This window comes from Aythya ferina (genome assembly GCF_964211825.1).
Source record: "Aythya ferina genome assembly, chromosome: 19".
NCBI lineage: Eukaryota > Metazoa > Chordata > Aves > Anseriformes > Anatidae > Aythya > Aythya ferina.
The window spans coordinates 4,141,935-4,165,498 of record NC_140309.1 but is presented as its reverse complement, the minus strand read 5'-3'; the positions used below and the strand labels follow the sequence as shown (position 1 = coordinate 4,165,498).

Below are 23,564 nucleotides of genomic sequence, written 5' to 3'. Positions count from 1 at the left end.
ATACAGACAAACAGAGATAGAAGCATGATTTTCCAAGGAGGATGAACTCACGCTTGAATTTCTTACGCAAAAAAAGATCTTAATAAATTCTGATTCTTTTCATTATTTGGAGAACCCTATATACAGTGGATCTCCTGCTAGCAGAATTTATTTTTCTTTGTTTTTTAACCTACCTGAGGATGTTCTGTGACACAGCCAGCCGTAATGGTACCAGACGTTACAGTCTATTGTGTTAATAATCCGTGAATTAAAGCATCCCCCAGCAAGCTCTTAACGTGATGGATTGTATCAATGATGTGTGGTTAAAGGGTCCCCAAGCAGGCCTCGACACGACAGACCGGAGCAGTTCGCGGGTCTGGCGCTGTCGATGATCCGCGGCGTACGGCGGGGACCTGCGGGGAGGTGGAGCGGAGGCAGAGGGAGGCTCTGAACAGCAGCTCCAGCTCCGTCAGCTGCTAGGGCTGCCTGCTGCAGCTGGAAAACTGGCAAGAAAAGTGTGGTGCCTGGGATGAACCTAACAGGAGGCCGTGAGGAACTTCAGAGGAGGGTCAGGGTGCTCGTCAGATTGCCGGGGACGAGCCCGGGAGCCCAAAATACTGAGAGTCCTCTTGACGAAGACGAGCATAAGTCCCAGCATTAAAAATAGATGCTTTTTATCTTGCATATGATACAAAATCTCTTGTGATAGGGTATTTTTTTATTATATTTTAGCAGCTCCGAGCAGTCTTGGATTAGGCCTGTATCACAACAGTAATACACAGGAGGCTGTGTTTTGTCTTGCTATGACACCAGCTACTATTGTTTTTGATCTGCAGCCTCTGAAGAGGAATGCTGCATCTTCCACAGAAGGTGTTATGAGTGCAGATTAGTTAGACAAGTGCTGGAGTGAATGCATAAGTAGTGATTTTGCATAATGAGGTATGTGAAATCCCAGTGGAGGTTGTTAAAACAGATAGACAGCCTGTGGTAAACAACAAGGAAGGTAAGCTTTGAAAACAGATGGCTTTGAAAACCTGGCAAATGACTGCTCCGTACTTAAAAATCGGTTTAGTTAGAGGAAAATATCTTCTTTAAAAAAAAAAAAAAAAAAAGGAAAAAGCTGAAAAAGCTTAGGCTGCATATTTTTGTAAACCTGAATGTGTTAATAAAGTTCTGTGGGCAGCCATATATCATCTGCCTGTCCTGCTGCATGCGTCTCCGTGCCGTAGGGGCACCGAGGGGCACAGCCAAGCGCTAAGCAGCGATCCCGCTGGCCTTGTCACGGGGCTCCTTCCCTCCGGCAGGTGTGTGGGGCTTCACTGCCACTTTGACTCTCTCTCAGTGTGTACTTCGCATTGGGAAATTAATCTTGAGACCAAAGGATTAATTCATCTTGAAAAATAAGTGCGAGAGAAGTGGAACTGCAGAGGAACGCTGCTTCTCGTTGGAAGGGGCGCAGAGAAGCCCGCTGCCATCCGAGATGCTACCTAGCGAAGATAGAAGCTTGCCAGAAGATGAAATTCTGCTCTGAAGTTTTAAAACACGTCTGCTTCTGTGTCTTGCACGCCCTTGGCAGGGGCATCTGGGGGCGTGAGGCTGGGGGCAGCTTCCCCTGCTCCGTTGTGGGTCAGCTCCGCCCGGAGGGTGCAGCGAGAGGCACGGTCACGGCTGGTGCGGCCTCGTCGGGGCTTGGGCTCTGCCTTGTCCTGCAGAAAAAGCTGCAACATAAATTGGGATAGTGTGAACTTCAGATCTTGTGGCTGTTACGGTATTTCCAGAGGGCCAGCTTGGGGCTCGCTCAGAGTGCTGGCAGGGGCCACTCAGGGGCTGTTCAAGGCCTTCCCCTCTGCCCTGAGCCGGGGATGCGAGGCCGTGGTACTGCAGGAGTGGTGGTTGTCCACGGGCTGGTCTGCAAATAGGGCAGGTGGTCTGAGGCCTTTTAGAAAAGGATCTCACGTGCAAACAGGGGATGCCTAGCTCCCCATCTTCTGCTGGAAAAAAAGGCAAGTTCCTGTGATGTGGGAATAAGAACTGGGTCATCCTGTGTCCTGAGAAAAGCTGGGGACATTTGGGCTTGTCAGACACTGGCCCTGGCGTGCCGGGACTGCCTTGGCTGATGGGGTGCGTGCGGTCGGGCAGTTACAGGGCCAGCAGAGAGCTGCAGCTCCGGGGGTGGCAGCTCATGCTCTTCAATCCTGGGATAACGGGGGAAGAGGGCAGCTGCTGCACTTGTTTCCCAGCTCATTAAAGCTGTGTTGAAAATGGGGCTGCACCTGGGAGATGGTTTGTGGGAGTGGGAGCCATGGGGCTTGGAAAAAGAGACGCGTCCTGTCCCCTTTGCCCTTGGGTGTGCAAGGACGGTGCTGGGGACAGGCCCTCTGCGCACAGCGTTGGCAGAGGAGCTGGGGCAGGCGAGGGAGCAGGGGCTCTGCTTTCATTTACCTTGGGTGAGGGAATATGTGCTTAGAAAGTAAGAGAAGCAAATTTTATCCTCTTCATCTTTCTTTTCATAAATTAAATGAAGTACTTGCTGAGTAGCTCGTTTCTTGAGGTACTAAGTACAGCTGTTGAGAATTGTTGCCATTATGTTGTTTTTAATCAAAAAATGCTGATTATAAAACTGGGTCTCGATGCAAGAGAAGGTAGTGGATTATTATTTTTTTTTAGTAATTTCAAAATGCTTGATACCAATATTGGCAAAATGACAAAGTGAGTTTCTTTGTTGTTACTCAACATTGTTCTCAGCATTTAAGACAAGAAGGCTAGAAGTATTGGTTTTACTTGAAATAAAACTGAAATGATTGGCCTGGTCATTTTTTTTGAGATCACTGGATGAGCAGCTACTGAAAGGTGTGCCAGGACAGGAAACTGCATTTGTTTTCCGCTGAGGGAGAAGCCTTTGATGCACAGAGGTTGATCAGACTGGGGAGTTTCTGCCATTTCTGTGACGAGGTGTGTGTTTTCCCTCCTATTGGGTGTTTGCACCCAGCACTGAGATGTTTCTTGAACTCTGCCAGGCTCTGCAGGGTGCTCAGCAGCCTGTTGAAAATCTCATTTTTTCCAAAGAGACCTGGCTTTCATTAAGTGTTGAGGGTAACGCTTTTAGATAACTTTTCAAAAGCAACTGAGTTACCCTCCTGAAAACTTTTAAGTTCTGATTATTTGGTTTTATACCTAAATAATAGTTGAACTGTCTTGAAAAAGCTCACCTCCAGTGTCTCAACATGCTGTTTTCTGTGCTTCATCAAGACTGTTACAGAAGTCTGTCAGTGAAGTTGTTGAATAAATGAGAAGGGACAGTGCTGCCCTGTCATTGACAGGTTAAGAAAAAGTCAGATATCCCTGCAGTACCGTAGTCACCTGATTTTTATTTTGCTTTCTGGCTGCAGGGAACCACGATATTTTATCCATGATACTCCGCTAGCTCTGTGCTAATGAAAATCAGGCTGGTGCTTTTCAGTTCTAGGATTAGTGTTAGAAATGTTTATTACACATGGGGGCAGTAGCACACCGTAAAGATGCTCAGTATGTTAATGCTGGCTGGGCTGATTTATGGGCATGCAATATACAGGGGGATATTTAGTATTCGTTAGCTGGCTGTATGTTTGACAGATATTGGCAAGAAGTATTAACTTACATCCAAGTTTGTCTTAAGCAGTAAGTGATGAGCAAAGAGAAGTTTGTATTTGCTGTCTTAAAATGATTTGTGGATCTGCATCTTTCAAAGTTTTTGATTCCAGCTGTGACACGTGGCCGCTCTCATCTGTTTGAATGCCGCAGGTGCCATCAGAGCCCAAAGTGGGAAGGCTGCTCTTGAGAACAACATAAAGCTCTTCTCGTGCCTTGGAGTCTGCCCTTGTATTAGGGTGTCTTATGGCCTCTAAGCTATTTTTTAAGCTCTTTTGGATATCTTTTCTACTAACTGTATCAGAGAAAATTTGCTGTACTTTTATAAAGGGATAACCGCGTGCTTAAGTGCTTTGCTGGATGCAGGCCAGAGCCAGCATCTTGCAGAATGGAGCCCACGACAACTCATTTCATCCCAAAATCTCAGTTTTCTTCACAAACCCGGTAAACAAAGTCTCCTGATAGCCCGTGAGTGCTGCAGCAGCAGCAGTGTCCCAGCTTTCCAGATGGCAAAGAGAGTGGTTAAATGACTTGCTCAGGGGAGTTGGGAGATGAGTGAGGCTGGGCAGATGTAGGAGGCGGACCCTGGGGATGATTTTGTTGGCTGGGTTTATTACATGTTTGTTATATTTATGCTGCTGCCTGGGTGGTGTGATTGGGACGTAATTGCCTGAGTCCGTCTGTTCTGAGAGGTGTTTGCTAAGAGTGCATCAGGAGCTCTCAGGCTGAAGGTGAAGGAGCTCTGCTTGCTCCTTGAGGGGGAGCACCTGAACCACAGTGCCTTGCTCCTGGGGGCAGCGGTGGGACTGATGGAGTCACACGTTGCAGAAAGGTTGTGCCGACCTTTGGTGCCCCCAGTCACCCTTGACTCTCAGTGTGAAAGTAAATAATGGGAAAAAGAGTAAAAGCAAGAAAATGAACAAGCAAAAGCCCAGTAACACCTTTTTTAAACCTGCATTTACAATTTACGTTAGTGTCAGTAACTCCAGCCAGGAACTCACCTGAAGCAATTACCCAGGGGCTTCCCAACAGTATTTCATCGTAATGCAGGGAGTTACACGAGGTATTATTTTAAGGTAATGCATTCTGTGTATTAATCATTGGTTGTTATTGACTTGGTGACACATTGCTGTTGGTGAAATGAACTGTGATATAATTAGGAGCAAATAATACCCAGGCATGCTGTGCTAATTATTTTTATGTGAACCCAATTCATCGCTAATGTAAATAGCAATATTAATCACAGCAAGTATCAATATTTATGCAGCATGCTTCCATTTAAGTTCAGCTGTAGATGACAATTCTTGTATGTACACCAAAGAAAGAGAAGTAAGTGGGGTTAGATAGTCTTGGTAATCACAGCAGCGGAGGGAGCGTTCTGACCATTATCTGACAAGAAGCAAGTTGGTGTGTGGTTGTAACAAAGAACTGCAAGTTCTCTCCAGGCCATTTCCCTTCCGTAGCCCCATGTCTTTAATACAACAAACTGAACTAATGCACTTAGAAGACATCTGCATTTCTGTCTGATCCTTTCTTCTTTCTGCCATTTGTACCCACATAGGCTGTGGGCACCTCTTGGCCGGCAGCACACCCGGTACTGGTTGCTGCTGGGCACAGCGGGTATCTGGAGAGGGCCTGGTGTAGGAACGAGGAGCACGTCCTGCTGCATGTCCATGGAAATCTCTCTGAAGCTGAACCTGATTTGGGTGAGTCGGGATCATCTTTCTGTCTCAGCTTCCTCATATTTACGAAACAGCTGGGCTGCAGGGAGGTAAATGTGGCAAATGGAAACCTCAACTGCCCCAGCTGGATTTCCATTCTGTAAAATGGAGCCAGGAGAACCTCTGTCTGGCTGCCAGTGTGTGAGCCTGTGGATCCAGGTGCTTTCCTTGTTCCATGGCCTCCTGCCGGGGTGCCACCTTTCCTACTACTTCTGGATTTTCCCACAATCTTGCTTTTAATGAGCGTGGTGGATCGTTTGTGGTTCAGGCTCAATATGCACCTGCTCTGACAAAAGCAGCGTAGGGTGCAGCTGAGCTGTGAGCACACGGCTTGCTGCACAGACCATGGCAGTATTGGCACGCGGCAGAGTCCTGGGGCTGGGAAAAGCGAGGCTGAAGATTGGCATGTGATCCTGACCCTGGGCAGGGATGTACAGTGCGTGCTGCAGAGGTGCACTCAATAAATTAGACGATGATGTATGGCATAGTACATCACGTTCTTGAAGGCAAGGCATATATACTCACCAGATAATGTGGAGCATGTGAAGTATTGAATATATCAAAGAGAGATTAATCTTTGTCTGGAGTAACCACGCACATTTTCTGTCTAGCTGAGCCAATGCTGTGTAATTTAAAATGGGGGAGTGTGTGCTTCTGCGTTTGGACATAGGAGGAATATGTTTGTGTGTGTGTTTCATGTTAGAGGGTGTCAGGGTACACATCTGTTAGTTTTCATATGAAAAAGTTTATCTCTGTTATTTTGCAGCAGATGTTCCCTGAGCATCCAGAAGTCTTCTAATAAACGAGGACCTGTCCCTTGTGTCAAATGCTGCATAAACTTGGAAAGAACAGTGTGTCCTGCCCCACCACGACTCACCCACAACTGAATTTTGTTCTTTCAAATCTAACTAAAGGAAGCAGTGGCTGCGGTGCTATTTGTATGCTCCTCAACATCAGCTGAACGGTCAAAGAAACCGACAGAATAACCATTGTGTGGCAATTGGGTACGTATCTGCTAAAAAAAGGGTACTGTTCTGCAAAGGTTTGTGCGACTGAAAGGTTAGTTAAAAATTTCCAAAGTGTGTTTTTTTGGTGTTTAAGCACTGGTATTTGGTGTAGTTAAAATTGTAACTCTCTTCACCTCAGCAACTTGTGTCTGTTATATTAATGTGAAAATGTAGAACCATAGTGTGATATATAAAATGATGATTAATTTACAGCATTTATCTTGGCTTACTAATCATTCTGTTTTTAGCTGATAATTTTATTTGTAATCTCCACAATTAAATTGCCATAAAATATCATACTTACAAAGACATTCATGAGCAGTTGAAAGGATATGACACATAGTAATTTAGCAATTAATGCACACATAAAATAAAGCAAATTCAAGAGGAAGCTCCTCATACATGTATGTTGTAGGGAAAACAAAGTGGGGGCAGGGGGAAAACTGCAAGCCAGAAGACAGGCATGTGAGCATTGCAGCTGTGTCACAAAATGACAGGTTGAAGATACGGGAACTTCCATCCCACCTTCTCTGAACAAGGAGTAACAAAGGGCAGAGAAATGGAACAAAGTAATGTAGTGCTGAGCATGAGTGGCACCAGCTGGAAAACATCCGTAGTCTGTGCCCGACAAGGCATCTGCTTTGCTGTCTCTCGTAGTGGACAGCTAGGAAATGGCCCCCATTTAGTAAGTCTTGGACTCATCACTTCCACTGCAGAGGCACTGGGGAGCCCCAGGAAAGGATCAGGACCCGTGGTACCAGGGAACACAAAGCTGTGAACGAGATGCTTTTTGCTTGCGGTGCTGGGTACTCCCTAATTATCAGATGTCCAAAGACATGTAAAACCTCCAAAAAACAATCACTGCAATGCAGTTTTCCTCAAACCTTTCCTCAAACCACATGCGATCTGCTGCCTTCTCCGAGCCCGTGTGTGTAACTGGAGTGTGTCTGCAGGCTTATGCTGCGAGGGACCTGGACAAGGCACCTAGCCGGGCTGTGCTGCGTACCCAGGGCTCAGCACTGGTTGCTCTTTCCATGCCAGGTGTGTAGTAGCAGGGGGCTCTGGGTTGCTGGGGCTCTTCCAGCATGCTTTTTGCACCGTATGTTTTCAGTCTGGGCCGGGCATGTCCATGTAAGCAGCTGTTTGAAACATGGGAATACCAGTGCTGGCAGCCAGTTCCTCTTCATCCGTGTGTCTCCTTGGATAACATCCTCACATCACATCACAGCGGCGTTACAGGAAGGACGCAGGATATCACATCTGCAAGCGATACTGAACGAACGCGTTTTCTTCAGGACAGTGACCAGAAGCTTAAAAGTGGGGGCAGGGGTGAGTGAAATAATCACAATAATCACGCAGATTTTGATGCATTTAACATGCAGTTAAGTTAGTGGTAGAGTTGGTTTATTTGTTTAAACCTGGCTACTTTATCTCCTGCAAATGATGGCCATTATGAGCTGTATTAATGCGATTATGCTTTTCAGATAATTGTAATTGCATGAAGGCGAAATTTCGAGTTAGGTGTTCCTTTTGTTGACTATTAATTGCCCATGTAGCTCCACTTATGTGTATGGGGAGAGATCCATTTCCTTCATGGCGTAGCAGAGACATAAATTACATGAAATTAAGGAAGGTTTTTTTCACCCTGTGCAGACAACCCTTTGTTACGTGTTTGTTCTTCATGGAAAACATTTAGTCATTAATCTTACGCAATGCAGTTGGGAATTTCAAGATAAAGAAATCAAGAGCTCCAACATGCTTTCTTTGAGGGATGTTTTCACAAGGTATGCTGAATCCCATGGCAAAATCATCTATAACAACGATGAGAAGAGCCAGAAGGGGTAGAACAGCAGTAACTTTCTGGTTCCTTCCAACTTTCTTGGGAAATTGCAACTTATGCCTAGAAAAGAATGGGATGAGTTTGAAGAATGATGTGATGATGTGAGGTAGTGCCTGTATCTCAATGGGGTGCAGTGTTTAATGGGATCCTGGCTCACAAACTAATTTCTTTTCTCAAACACTCTTCATGGAAATGCACGTGTCAGTATGGGTCACTGCTGTCACCCTGCTTTCATTCTAAATAATAATGGATGTTTAAGAACTGGCAGAGATTTTTTTTTTTTAATTAGCTCAGTCCCTCGGGCACAGCTATATTGCATATCATAAATTCCACAATTCTATTATTTAATGTTCTAATGTACCTTGATAGTACATATGCTGCTGTTCATGAGGGGCTTAAAATTTAGCTGATTTAATTTCTAGCCTTGGATTTTATTGTAGAATATTGAATACATTTTAATTTAATCCCCTGTAATGAGAATGACTGGTCAGTTTTTCTGATTTGTTAATTTTCTGCAGGTGTATTACCTCTGGTAGTACCTGGCCTAGATGATTTCCATGCCATTAACTCCAACATGATTAACTAGTTATAGATAACTGCAAAATAAATAAACTTTGTGTTTCACCATCCTTTCAGCCTTCTGTAGCCTTCCTCCTATCTGAGAGGAAGAGAACCTGTGTAAGATAGTAAGATCTTATCTGTCCACATCAAACTGTCTATGAGTGATCCTCCTACCTCGAGCTCTTCCTCAGCATCTGCATACATGCACCTTCAGCCTCTCCTCATCAACCAGATTTTCATCAAGGGAGTGTCAGGATCACAGGGTTACAGAGTAGTCCAGGATCATCAGAGTATCCTGCAGGGAGTGCACAGCACGGAGTACGCTGGATTGAATGGTAGAGGCAATGATATTATTAGTATTTATTTATTTGTTTTTAACATCAGCTGTTTTTTTTCTAGAACACAAAAAGCATACCAGTAGCTTCTGGGCAGCTTTTCCATTTGTTTGTAATGTTCTTTCTATTGATGCTGTGTCCCAGTAATCAATAAAACTTGATTAAGGATAATAGTGAAAAGCAGCAGCCTGCAACCTCATTAAATGTAAAAATCCAGTACAGAGAGTGGTGAGTAGAGTCAGAGAATCATGACTCAAAGGACAAATATGTGACTTCAGAATAGAAGAAGCTGAGGCTGATGTTTCCAGGATTTTTTCTCGGGACTTTGTCCCACAAGAAGGAAGCTACCACTTCTGGGCCTTGGAGGTGATTACAGGGTTTCTTCTCCTGTCCAGCTGTAACATGTCCAGCTGGGTTACAGCTGTACAGGAGAAGAAACCCCATGCAGGTAAGTGTCTTGTTGAAGTTTTGCTCTCGTTTCTCAAACCAGAAAGGTTGTTTTAGGATGATTGAGAAAAACAAAATAATTAAGGAAGAAGTTGTTTTTTTTCTTGAAGCTGGAAGAGTGCTTTGGCTAATCTTAAATGCAATATTTTATTTTTGTCTTTAGTAGATTTAGTGGATAAAAGGATTGTAGCCATGATTAAAAACATTCTGGAGTGAAATGCCATTTCAAAATTTTATAAATTATTATTATTTTTTTCTTTCTTTAGATACCTTTTCAAGTAACAGTGTGATGGAATGCAAGCAAGAATCTGAAATGTTTTACTTGAATGTGGATTCCTCTATTCCAATAAGGCCTGGCTGTCACCAGCTCTATTTGTAGGTCTATGTAGCAGTAAACTTGTGTCTTGATTTTGTGACTTGAGACTTCTACTCTGAGTATAATAGAGTTGGAAAGTTCAAGGTTTCCAACTGCAAATTTCTAAAAACTGTATTAAACAGTAAATCAAACTATCGGTATGATGCAACTGTGGATTGTTTCGATTTGCCATCTGGTTTGCAGGTTGTTAAGAGTATTCATTGTTCTTTCTCCATCTTTTCTGTAGCACCACAAAGGCATAATGCTCACTTCTCCATGAAATGGGAGCGTCATATCTAAACTCTGGCAGTTGTGACTTAAAACAGTAAAGCAGCGTTGGAAATTCCTGAGATAGGTGAGTTTCTCCTGGGTTGTTTGGTGTTTCTGGGAGCGTGGGTATCTTGTGAGAGAGGAGCCAGCATGCCTGAAATCATAATTCTTTGTTTAAATGCTTCAGGCTCTAGGTACAATAAGGGGCAAAACCTCATCTCTTGAGAGCCTTGCCTTGCACCGTGGCTGTGATGGGTTTAGAGGTTTGGTGAGGGCAAGACTCTGGGATGGTTTGTAGGTGGGGAGGTCTGGCTGCGGTACTCTGTGCTGGTAGAGTTGGGAAATCCTGGCTTGAGGTAAGGTGTTCATTGCCCACATTCTGCAGTGGTTCCCCAGCTTTCTTATGCCTCTGCAGCTGCAGCGTACTGGAGCTCAACCATTGTACGAGGATTACAGGCTCATGCTTTCTCAGGCATTAGTAAAGTATGTTCCAGGGAAATTCTGTCTCCTAGATGCATCAGTAGCTTTAAAGCAATGTTTGAATTACCACATTTCAGAAAGCAAAATGAGATGTTAAAGTAGAGGTACCTGATGGATGATAACTTACATGCTGGTCACTTAGTGTGTCAATGCAAACTTGGCATCATACTTCATAACTTGCCCAGTTAATCAGGCCTGTGTTTGAAATTGTTTCTCTTTTTCTTTTCTCCCAAATGGAACGTTAAATGCAATCCACTTTTTAGAAGCTGTTTTTAATTTTGACCATCCAGTAACATGCTCCAGCAATGAAACCTATACCTTCATTTAAAGGTCCTTTGTGTAATTTATAGGCCCTATTTTCTTTCCTCATAAATTCCCACCCTGCTTTCTAGGGAAGCAAAGTGTACATTAGCCACTCTCCCAGGAGACTTCCATACTGTGCATGTAACAACTGTGAGATAATAACTCAGCCTAGGAGGGCTGAGTGCACTTAGTTTCCAGCACCATGCAGAATTGGGTCCTCAGCGTGACCCCAGTATGAGCCAACAAGGGGCTCTTTTTTTTTCCAGGCAGTAGAGTTTTTGGTGTATGTTTTTTTCCAAAGCGCTGACTCCTGGGAGAAGGGGGGTGTGGATTTTCCTTTTTGCTCAATTTGTGTGTAAGTCTCTGACACAAATGGTTCTTTGAAGTGTCTTTAGGATGCTGTAGGGCAACCATATTTCTCATTTTAAAATATCTTTTAAATGACTAAAATCTTCAGATGTGCGTGTTTGTATTCATTACAGGATGTAAGCACAAAGATACAACTGCTAACGTGCATAGAAAGTCAGCTTGGTCAAGCTACACCACTGTTGCAATTTCTCTTCGGTCCTGTGGTTGGGGACCTTTTAGATTAAATTCATTAGTTCATGGTAGTTTTGAGATGTAACATAAGCCTCCAAAGGGATCTTAAGCTTCTCTTTTTTATTAAAATGAAATCTTCCCTTGGCATTTCTCTAGGCACTTCTCCAGTCACAAATAAAAGGGACACTGCTGAAGGATATTCTGCTGCACACTTAAATGCCAGCAATCCAATTAAAGAAATGTTTAACCTTTTGTAAATAAAGCTATGGCTTGGACTGCCTTTTGGCTGAAGGAAAAAAAATTAACTAATTTATTATTAAGCTTCTTACCCAAGACTGATGTATGTATTCACAATATGGTTTACAGCATTATAAGCCCAGAATACCATTAAAATCATTCCATCCCAGAAGGTCAACCGGCTGCTGACTCGGAGGCCGAGCTCTGCTAAGGGGGGCCCTTCTCAAAAGCTACCTCTGAGTCTGTCACAGCCTCTAGCCACAGAACTTCTGATCCAGGCACTAGACTCTTCCCAGTATTATTTTTTCAATATTTTTGCTTTTGGATATGGCTTTTATTAAAATGAGAATCATTTTCCAGTTTCAAGCGGTACCCGTGGATTTAGATAGGAATGTGTTCGAAGCTCTGCGAGGCTTTGTTCTGAGTCTTCGTCAAAATCACGTTCCAAACTAAACAATTCGTTCTAAATCTGAACATCAGTTTTGTACAGCCTCTAGAAAACATAAACAGTGTAAAATGCCGTGCTACAATTTATCTTGATTGCCTCTTTTGCTTCTGCTCAGAAACTTACTCTGTTGGGATGTCCTGTGCAAGAAGATTTGTCAGAGATATCAGCCCAAGCCGTGCTCTGCCAGGCCTGGTAGCAAAGCTGACAAAGGCTCGCAAGGAGGGTAGAAAGGAGGAGGCATTGTGTGACTCTGCAGGGCTTTAAACAGCAACCTCTGTGATGGTAGGAAAACCCATGTGCAAATCTCAGTAACAGTTCAGATGATAAATTTGGACCAAGACAAGGTTCCTAAGTAGAACTTGTGTATTTTACTTGACTGGCTGGAATGCTTGAGGCATGTAAGCCTACTTGAATTCTGAAATAAAAGCAGCATGCTTTGAAACGAAATAGAACTGAAGAAGAATTGTGCAGTGCACAAGTGTAAGATACCACTGCTACATCTGCATCCCAGCTTAACTTTTCTCTATGTATTCTTGCTTTCCTGTTGTGGCAGCCCTGAGAGAGGTTACACGAGAAGCTCTGAATACCTGTGGTCCAGCAGAAGGCATTTCTGAGGGACTAAGCGGCTCAGGCCAGTGGATAGCAGTATTACGCCTGCTACAAGAGGGCACCAGAGAAGAGCTCTGAGCCTGGAGGTGAGCCTGAGCAGACCAAGACAAACAGACGGTGAGTGTGCCTGAGCAACAGCCTTGAACCCACATGGCAGGGTGGCTGGAAACCTGTGGGGGCGTGGGGCGGATTACATTACATTGCAATTACCATTTCTCACAGCAGCCTTACTTCTGTCTGCACATTTCATTTGCTCCAAACACTTCCACAGCAAGAGTTGAAAGATACGCCTGCTCATTGTACCAGAAGGGAAGTGCTGTCCTCAGTTACTCTATATGCATGTGCTGCACGGAAAAAGGTTAAAAGATAATGTGAAAGATCAGACAGGAGTCCAGCACTTTTGAGCCTCTTTGGGACGGTGTCTGAGCTCGGTATTAGAAGAGTTTCTTGTTCTTGAGGTCACAGTATGAATAAGAACAGCATAAAGAGGAGTGATAAATAGCAGAAATGGAGGCAGGCACTGCTTGTTATGATCATGCTTAAAACTAAGCTCACTGTTGTTGTGTAGCTAAGATCCAAGCAATTGTGATTTTTCAATTTGTGTGATCTTCCTCTGTGTGGCTCTGTGAATAAAATACGGTTTATATGAAAGAGAGGAATTGCACATAGATAATTCAAACTATTTTGTCCCAGTTGAACTTAGTAGACCAAAACCATGCCATGTCTCATCAGCTGTCAAGGTTCAGTAGTGGGGTACTCAAGACAACAACAGTGAAGAACCCATATAGCAATCATTGCAGCAAAAACCTTAAAAGGTCTTAAAATCATAAAGAGAGGTTTGGTCCTCACGTGATCTGTGATTCAAGCCTGTTAATAATAATCAGCAATAAAATTTAAGAAAGGAAGATTTCTGTAAAACTAGGGAGTGTCACCCATTGGAAGGATTGCTTTGGTTTTGCAAAATTTATTGGAAAAACTGTAAGGTAGATTTACAGCTGAGTTGATACAGGTTGCACTTCATGTTACCGTACAGGTTGCAGAGAGTCTGGCTGGGTTCTTGCACTGTTTTTCTTCTTTTGCAAGTACTGCACAAACGAGAATGCTTTTAGCTTTGCATAATCTTTTCAGTTAGGTTTTTACTGACCAAACCAGTACGTACATTCTCCTGTCCCCAGTTCCTTGGAAGAACAACAGTGCAGGAGTTCCAGGAAGACTATCCCAGTGTTGATCCTTTTTCCAAAGGAAAAATATCTCCGTTCAGGATTTCAGTGCCAGAAGTCACAAAGGGCCATTCTGAGGGGTGGTAAGGCATTGTCACTGAGCTGCAGTGCCAGTTCTGTGTGCAGACTTGGTATATTGCTGCTGTTGAGATTCCCTAATGCTAATCTCACACGCTGTGATACTCATGCCAGCCTGCTATAGGATGGGCTTCTGAATGTCTTTAATTGGTGGGAACACAGAGGTCCATTGTCTGCTTGTCTGCTATGTGTGTGGCTTGCCAGCTGGCTTATTCTTTTATGTTTGTATTGCTCCTTGCTTGCAACTTGGCATGGTTTTTGGGGGTGTTTTTTTTTTTTTTTTTGATGTTGCTTGCAAGGCAGATATATTTTCTTCCCCTTATAAGCTATGGAAAAACCTAAAGCTTCTTTTAAAAAAAATAAAAAATTAAAGCAATTCAGCTTTTTGAAAACGCATAATTGAAGAGCTCTGAAATAATTGGCTTATTATAGTGCACCCGTAAAAATGAATTTGCATCTCATTTATGAACTATTAGATTCCCTATTACATGAGACTGATTGTTCTTAATGTGACTTGCATGTAATTTAGCATTCTTTACTCAAACACTTTGTAGCTAAACACTGGGGGAGGGAAGTTCATTCCAAAATCATGGTGCTAGATCTTAGATTATGGAGCATTCACAAACTGGATTCTGCATGTTGTGCTCTCAGCCTGCCGTTTGCCTCTATATTCCCATCCCAGCTATGCACTGTGCTGCAGAAGCCTAAAACTGATAAACTATTTTTTTTAGATATGTAAATGGAAAAAGGAGAACTAAAGAAAACATACGGCCGCTCCTTGATAGGGAAGGTCTCCTCACAGACGATGACGTAGGCAAAGCAGAGACGCTTAACGCCTTCTTTGCCTCTGTCTTCAATGCCGATGATGGGCTTCGGGACCCAGGGTGCCCTGAGCTGGAGGACCGGAACGGTGGGGATGACAAACTCCCAACTGACCCTGAACGTGTGCGGGATTTGCTACTCCACCTGGATCCCTACAAGTCCATGGGTCCGGATGGGATTCATCCCCGGGTGCTGAAAGAGCTGGCGGATGTCATCGCGGAACCTCTATCAATTATTTTTCAACGATCCTGGGAATTTGGAGAGGTCCCAGTAGACTGGAAGCTGGCAAATGTTGTGCCAATTTTCAAGAAGGGTCAGAAAGAAGACCCTAGCAATTACAGGCCTGTCAGTCTCACGTCAGTGCCTGGTAAAATCATGGAGAAGTTGGTTCTCGGACTTATTGAGGCGCACCTGGGGGACAAAGCAGTCATTGGTCCCAGCCAGCATGGGTTTGTGAAGGGTAGGTCCTGCCTAACTAACCTGATTTCCTTTTATGATAAGATCACCCGTATGGTGGACCAAGGGAAACCAGCTGATGTGATTTTTTTGGACTTCAGCAAGGCTTTTGACACGGTTTCCCATAGGATCCTACTGGACAAAATGTCCACCATACAGCTAAATAAAAACATCATACGATGGGTGAGCAATTGGCTAACGGGCAGGGCCCAAAGGGTTATGGTAAATGGGGCTGCGTCAGGCTGGCGGGCGGTCACCAGTGGGGTCCCTCAAGGCTCCATTTTAGGGCCGGTACTTTTCAATATTTTTATAAACGATCTGGATGTAGGAATAGAGGGTATTTTGAGCAAGTTTGCTGATGACACCAAACTTGGAGGAGTTGTGGACTCAAATGAGGGCGTAAAGGCCTTGCAGAGGGATCTGGACAGGTTGGAGAGCTGGGCGATCACCAACCGCATGAAGTTCAATAAGAGCAAGTGCCGGGTCCTGCACCTGGGACGGGGAAACCCTGGCTGCATGTACAGACTGGGCGATGAGACGCTGGAGAGCAGCCTAGAAGAGAGGGATCTGGGGGTCGTGGTAGACAGCAAGTTGAATATGAGCCAGCAGTGTGCCCTGGCAGCCAGGAGGGCCAATCGTGTCCTGGGGTGCATCAAGCACGGCATCGCTAGTAGGTCAAGGGAGGTGATTGTCCCGCTCTACTCTGCGCTGGTGCGGCCTCACCTCGAGTACTGTGTGCAGTTCTGGGCACCACAGTATAAAAAGGACATGAAACTGTTGGAAAGTGTCCAGAGGAGGGCTACGAAGATGGTGAAAGGCCTGGAGGGGAAGACGTACGAGGAACGGCTGAGGTCACTGGGCCTGTTCAGCCTGGAGAAGAGGAGGCTGAGGGGAGACCTCATCACAGTCTACAACTTCCTCGTAAGGGGTTGTCAAGAGGCAGGAGACCTTTTCTCCATTAACACCAGTGACAGGACCCGCGGGAACGGGGTTAAGTTGAGGCAGGGGAAATTTAGGCTGGACGTCAGGAGGGGGTTCTTCACAGAGAGGGTGGTTGCACACTGGAACAGGCTCCCCAGGGAAGTGGTCACTGCACCGAGCCTGTCTGAATTTAAGAAGAGATTGGACTGTGAACTTAGGCACATGGTCTGAACTTTTGGGTAGACCTGTGCGGTGTCGAGAGTTGGACTTGATGATCCTTAAGGGTCCCTTCCAACTCAGGATATTCTATGATTCTATTTTTTTCCTTACTACTTCTTCACCAGTAAGGCCTGGTCATGCTGCCGTGAGGGGTGTGATGACTGAAGGTAAGTGTGAGCTGCAAGTAGCCGGGTAGTTGCCTGGTGCCATGGATGCACTTCTGCTCACCCCTCAGCATGACAGTGACACAGGCTTGTTTAGCCTAAGGGGTCTGTCTGAAGTCTGCTCTCCTGGACTTAAGGAGAACAGACCTCGGCCTTTTCCACGATCTGCTTGGGAGAGTCCTGTAGGATAAGGCCCTGGAGGGAAGAAGGGGCCCAAGACAGTTGGTTAATATTCCAAGATTACCTTGTCTAAGCTCGTGAGTGATGCATCTCAACAAAGAGGAAGTCAAAGCAGAAATGCCAAGAGGTCTGCATGGCTGAACAGGGAGCAAACTCAAGGCCAAACCATCAGAAAAAGGAAGCCTGCAGAGGGTGGAAGCAAGGACAGACAATCTGTGAGGAATGCAGAGATACTGTCAGAGCATTCAGGGATGGAGTAGGGAAAGCCCAGATGGAATTGGATCTGGCCAGGGATGTCAAGAGCAACAAGATGGGCTTCTGCAAGTGCATCAGTGACAAAACACTAAAGAAATTGTGGGTCTGGTGCTGAACGAAATGGGAGACCTGGTTACCTGGGACAGTGAAAAGGCCAAGGTACTGAATGCATTTTTTGCATAGCTTTTACCAGGTGGAGTGGCCTTCAGGAATCCCAGGTCCTAGAGACTAGGCTGAAAGGCTGGAGCAAGGAAGATGTACCTTTGGTGGAAGAGGATCGGGTCAGGGAATACTTAACTGCACATCTGTAAGTTCATGGGCCACAATGGGATGTACCCACAGGTTCCGAGGGAGTTGGCAGGTGATTGCAAGGCCACTCTGTAATCTTTGGTCAGTTGTGGCACTGGGAGAGGTGCTCAAGGACTGGAGGGAAGCACGTGTCCCTTCTGTATTCAGGAAGGGCAAGAAGGAGGACCCAGGGAACTACGAGCTGATCAGCCTCATCTTGATCCCTGGGAAGGTGGTGGAACAGCTCATCCTGGACACTACTTCCAGACACGTGAAGTAGATCATCAGTAGTCAGCATGGATTCACTGAGAGGAAGCCACGCCTGGTGAGCTTCCATAATGAAGTCACCAGTGCAATGGATGAATGGGGAGCAGAGCAGTGGATATTGACTCCTGTACTACAGGAAAGAGAAGAGAAGCTGGTGAAGCCTGGGCTGGATGAGCAGACTGTGCAGTGGATCGAAAACTGGCTGAATGGCCAGGCCCAGAGAGCAGTGGTCAGTGGTGCCAAGTCCAGTTGGAGGAAGGAGTGGAGTACCCCAGGAGGTCAATACTAGGTCCAGTGCTGTAATGTCTTCATTAATGCTCTGGACAATGGGGACAGAGTGCACCCTCAGGACATTCTCAGATGTCACAAAACTGGGAGGAGTGGCTGACTGCCCAGAGGGCTACACAGCCATCAGGGGGGACCTCAACAGGCTGGAGGGGGGCTGATGGAAAGCTCGTGCAGTGCAGAGCCCTGCCCTGGGGCTGAACAGCCCCTGGCACCTGGACATGCTGGGCGCTACCCAGCTGGAAAGCAGCTCTGCAGAAAAGGGGCTGGGACTCCTAGTGGACACCAAGTTGACCACGAGTCAGTGGTGTGCCCTTGCCACTAAAAGGCTAATGATGTTCTTGGCTACATTAGGCCCGGTATTGCCAGCAGGACAAAAAAAGCAGTGCTTTGCCTTTATTCAGCATTGGTGAGGCAGGTTGGAGACCTGACCTGTGTCAAGTTTCAGAATGCCCCCCAGTAGAAGAGAGACGTGGACATACTGGAAAGAGTCCAATGAAAGGCATCCAAGATGGTGAAGGGACTGGAGCATCTCTCCTCTGAGGAGAGGCTGAGAGCTGGGACTGCTCAGCCTGGAGAAGAGGAGGCTCAGGGGGACCTCATCGATGTCCATAAATACCTGAAGGGACGGTGCGAAGAGAACAGAGCTAGGCTCTGTGCAGTCTCCTCCTTGGAGATCTTCAGAAGCCACCTGGAGGTGGGCCTGGGCACCCTGCTCTGCGCAGTGCTGCTGGAGCAGGGCTGGGCCAGAAGGACCCAGAGGTCCCTGCCAGTCTCAGCCATTCCGTGTTCCAGTGCCAGGGACATGAGCTGCAGCTGACAGCGTGCCTGCAGCACAAGTGCAGTGCTGGGATCACGTCTGGAGTCCCCCTGTAAGGCAGTTGGGTGGCTCATTCCCAGAGCTCAACCGTGCCACCCGCAGTGGATTTGGTGGTGGTTGTGGTGAGAGCGGTGCCTGACCTCAGTAACGGTGTGCTGCTCCTGGAGGTAACGTGACTGGCAGAGGGCTGTGGGTGCTGCAGGTGTTCCTCATGGAGCTGCCCTGGTGGTCATGATCCATGGGGTGTCCCAGAGGATTTGTAAGTGAATGCTTTCCAGCTGGTGGGCTGGGCAATCTGCATGTATCAAGGTGTTGGAAACAGCCATCTGTGATGCTACCGAAAGCTCTGTTCTACCAGAAACGGGACGCAAACACTACCAGAAACCATCACCTCCCCTGTATCCTTCTGTCGGCCTTTCCTGTGCATGACCATTAGTCTGGGCAAAGTTGAGGCGTTAGTGTAGGCAAATGTTATTGCCAAGACCAGACCTGATTCCCTTTACTGCATTTCAAACTGCAGGACGGGAAAAGAAACTCAATTGTGTGAGTTTCTGCAGAATTAATGAACTGTAATTTCAGAATATCTTATTTACTATCGTTAGCAAAAGGCTAAAGAAAAGATGTACCTAAGTGCTCTCCAACAGACAGAAAAATGGAATGGTTTAGAGAGCTAAGAGACTAATGTTAATCCCTCTTTGGACACAGGCAGTTAAGAAAATATTGCTGCTAAGTGTTGAGCAGCAACAGGTATAGCAAGCCCTGGAGTCATTGGTTTGAGTATCAGTGGCTTCAAAAATGGGATAATTCTGCATGCATTTTTTTCAGGAAGCATGTGGAGAAGTGAGCTTTTAGTTGATCATTTTGTTTAGCTGATGGAACATGTGGTTTAATCCAGGGCATAATCCCACTGCTCCTGTTGGTTATGGGGCAGTGGGTCAGTGTTGCACAGAGTGAGGTAAGGGGAAGGGGAGCTGGACTGAAAAATTACAGAAGGACCTTATGCTCTCTCAGGCAAAGTAAACTGCATACAAACCCATTGACTTAAGTAACCAGCAACAGTGAGAGCAGGTACACCAGAACAGCAGCGGCATCCTTTGTGTTTCATTTGCCTTTCTTGACTGTGAACACTCTCAGAACTGCAGGTGAGCAGCGCAACACTTGTATAGGAGGACCTATGACACCAAACAGCCAGGGAAGCATGATTTATCCCTGTAGCCCCCTTCTCCTCTTGCACTGATTTATAACAGAGATTTAACTTGGCCTCAGAAATGTGGAGGTACTGCACCTTTAAAAGCTACCATTTCACATAGGAAATTATTCCCTTTCTGCATTAGAGCAGATGAGAAAAGTGTCAGTGCCGGTTCTGGGCGTTTCTGGGCTGCCACTCGCTGTTAGGGGAACAATGACTCCAAGTCTGAGTCAAGCCTGACTTTGGGGCTGAAGGTAAGGAAGCACATGGCAGGCACACTGCAGAAACAGGGGCTCTGCAGCTCAGCAGGTCAGGCGATAGCCTGCTGCAGCTGCTCTGTTAGCATATTTCTTCCTCTCCATCCCTTGCACTGCACAGCAGACTTTGTTATTGTTTTGCTTAGAGGTCCTTTTACACCTCAGAGTCTGCAAAGGGTTGTAATAGAGATTCAGAGTTCAGGGGTTAAGCAGAATTGATCTGTTAGCTTTTCCAGGACGGGTGCTCTGCTGCCCTGGCCTTTGAAGGATAAATGTCTTATTCAGACAAATCCACATCACTTTTCAGAGCGACTTAGTTTGCTGCACAGCTGTTGTCAGGGAGCATGGCTGGTGCCTACATTACTGGTGGAAGGCAGCAGGGAACGGGCTTCTGGCTTCTTTTGGGGAGGAAGGGAGAAACATGCATTTTCAAAGCAGCTTGTTGTTTAGTAAATGTGTGTTTTTAATTCCCAAATAAACACATTTTCAGTCTGTTCCCATTTTGGAACGTGGATTCTGGGCACCATTTAAAAGGATCCTTTCAGCTTACGCTAGTTGGCAATCAAAAGCACCCATCAGCCTGGATCAAAAATTGGAAGTCTCTGCTTGAGCTAAAACTTGCAGTTGCGAGTAAAGAAAGAAGCAGTACAGAGGTGAGGCTGTAAGATTTACCCCACCTTTTTTTTTTTTTTTTCTTTTTTTTTTCTTTTTTTTTTTTTATAATAAGCATATTTTATGAAGAAGGCTTAATTTCTCCCACCAGAGTTGAAGGTTGTGTCTGATGACACTTGCTTGAAATGGAGGGAGGAAAGAGCTGGGAGAAAGGTTGTCCTCACACAGCAGAGGTACAGAAATTCTGTGGCTTTGCCAGTGGCACAGGAAATCTGCGGTGAGCTGAGAACTGGATCCTGGAGTTGCGTGTAGCTCTTGTCTCCTGGAAGCAGCACTGCTGCTTGTTTACAAGTATTTTTCTTTTTAAGGACACACCATGGTTATTAATAAGGTAAATTAAAAGGGCAAAAGTCGTAGAGAGACAGTGGAGAGAAATCCTTACACCTGTTACCATGTTCATTACTCGCCACTGTTTGTGTTTTTTCACTGCCACAGATCACAATGCAGACATAATGCTAATTATCCGTGCAGGAGGTCGTTTTTGCATGCTAAAGGAAAACACTGGTATGTCTTGCTAATTTGATTTTAATATCTGTGCCACGCTATTGTTTGGCCTAGAAATTAGATTGCTTTTTACTAATATAATTGGCTAATTAAAACATCTTCTTCTCTAGGAGATGGGGAAGATACCCATGGTCCTTATGTGACTTGGGACATAATAAAGTAAACATGAGTCAGTTCCTAATCCAACAAGAGCTCATTTGGAGCACAAAGAAAGGAGAGTGCTTAATGCAATCTCCTTAACGAGCTTTTGAGATAATTTCAGGTCCAGTCTTCCACCTTTGTAGCGGAGATAGAAACACTTGGAACTTCAAAGAGTGGCACTGTAGGACTGCTGTGGCAACCAATACCTGACTACCATCAGTGTAATGTATTTGCAGTATTCTGTATTTTTAGTCATTGTAAGCTTCCAATGTGGGGCTAGTTCTGAGATATAAAGCAATAGAAAAGAACAAAGTTGCACCAAAACATGCTCCTTCTCCCAGCAAAGAACAGAGCTGGCTTTGCAACCTGATGCTCAAATCTTGCTATTTCCATGCTGTAAGCACTTACCACCAGGTCTGAGTCCCTGGAAGTGAAATTACCATGGGTTGAGCCACTGCTTTCCTCTCTTCCTCGGTTCAGAGGTGATGTGGGGTAGACAGGTGAGGAGGGGACAAAAGTTAACCTCTGCCAAAAGAGTGGAGATGGAAGAGAGTGGGAAATAACTTCCAATAAGCAGATTGCTCTCCTGTCTTGGATGCCAGCTGTGATAGTCACAGCCTCTTTCCCCAGGACACTCATTGGATTCCACATTAATACAGCACCCTTCAAACAGGGCTCAAGGAAAAATCACAATCCATCTCTGAGTCTGGAAAGAGTTTTAGAGACTTATGCTAATCATATTTAATTTGTATGTGCAAATGATTTTAACTAAATGTAGGCTTCCCTTAGTATCTTCAATTAAAAGCGCTGGATGTGCTCCAAAGTTGCAAATTCCTTCACTAAGCCAGTAGGGAATGATAATGAATTATTGCTAATATAGCCATAAAGCTTTTATTTGCATAAGTAATATGAAGCTAATGTGTGGATAAAATTAAACTTTAAAAATGAAATATTATTAAAACAAAACTGTTAATGAATTTGGACACATTACTGAGCAGGTATATTTGGCAGCTGGCTAGAACAGATAATTCTAATAGAAGTCTAGTTGAATCAAAATCAATATTGAACATTACATAACACGTTGGAGATAGTTTAGCAAGTTATATGTGCTCATCTTCTCAATTCTGATGTGCTTCATCATTGTTAGCTTTCACAATCTTGACTAAAACAAAAGAAGGTATGATAACGGAGGAAGGTGAAATGAATCTCTGAATTTGAGTATTTCATTCTCTCCTTACTGCTATAATTAGGTTGTCTGGAGAGAAAGTGCTCTGAATTCTCAGTAGTATGCAAGAGAACTTGAAGATTGAAAGTCACGTTATAGGTAGGTGCTGGACTTGTGTCCTCCTTATACCAGCAGTATTGGTACTGTATTAATGATATTACCAAGGCTTCACTTTATTCTTCTTGAAATGTTCCACTAATCATTTTTTCACTCTTCCACATCACAGAAGTCTTTCCTCAAAGTATTGTGGATGTTTTGGGCAGCAGCAGTTCAGGGGAATTACTTCAGACTAAAATAATCTCAAGACCGGAACACGGTTAGATGAGAGAAATTATTCCAAAACAGCAAATTCTGCCTCTCTAAGAATGCTATGTGATGGATTATTTTGATCAGATTTTTCTTTTCTGCCACTATCACACATGAAATTGAACCTGAGCACCATCTCTCTGCTTTGTCACAGAGCACGGTAGGCATTTTATGGTGTCTCAACAAAACAATTGCAAAGTAATTGCTGAGATTGCCTGGCTAGGGGCTCTTAAATGCAAACATTGGACATGCCTCCATTTCACTCTTGTGCTCGCCATGCTGCTGTCTTCTACACACGTTCATTTCTACTCATCTACACAGCTATGGCTTTACTCCTGATTATATCCAGGTGCTTCAGTGTGGAAAGGTTCAGTTACAGTTCCAATGTTAGGCTCTTCTGCTGCCTTTTTTCTATAAAGCAATGTATGAGAAACTGTATAAAGCACCCCATAGATGTTTTATCATGGTATCCCAAATCTACTCCCTTCTGGGGCTCGACATGGACCATATTGTGAGCCTCTACTTTTTCTGGCATG

At 44.9% G+C, this 23,564-nt stretch overlaps 1 protein-coding gene across 1 annotated transcript in view; it reads left to right on the top strand.

The window, feature by feature from the left end:
* Window positions 1-23,564, top strand: part of LOC311421272 (uncharacterized protein) — a 223,185-nt gene that overhangs the window by 150,449 nt on the left and 49,172 nt on the right. Inside the window, exons 5-10 of the transcript XR_014684778.1 lie at window positions 5,168-5,312; window positions 6,094-6,331; window positions 9,784-9,892; window positions 10,120-10,227; window positions 12,266-12,432; window positions 12,704-12,876. The gene's annotated coding sequence lies outside the window, so the exon portion shown is untranslated. The remainder of the gene's footprint in view (window positions 1-5,167; window positions 5,313-6,093; window positions 6,332-9,783; window positions 9,893-10,119; window positions 10,228-12,265; window positions 12,433-12,703; window positions 12,877-23,564) is intronic.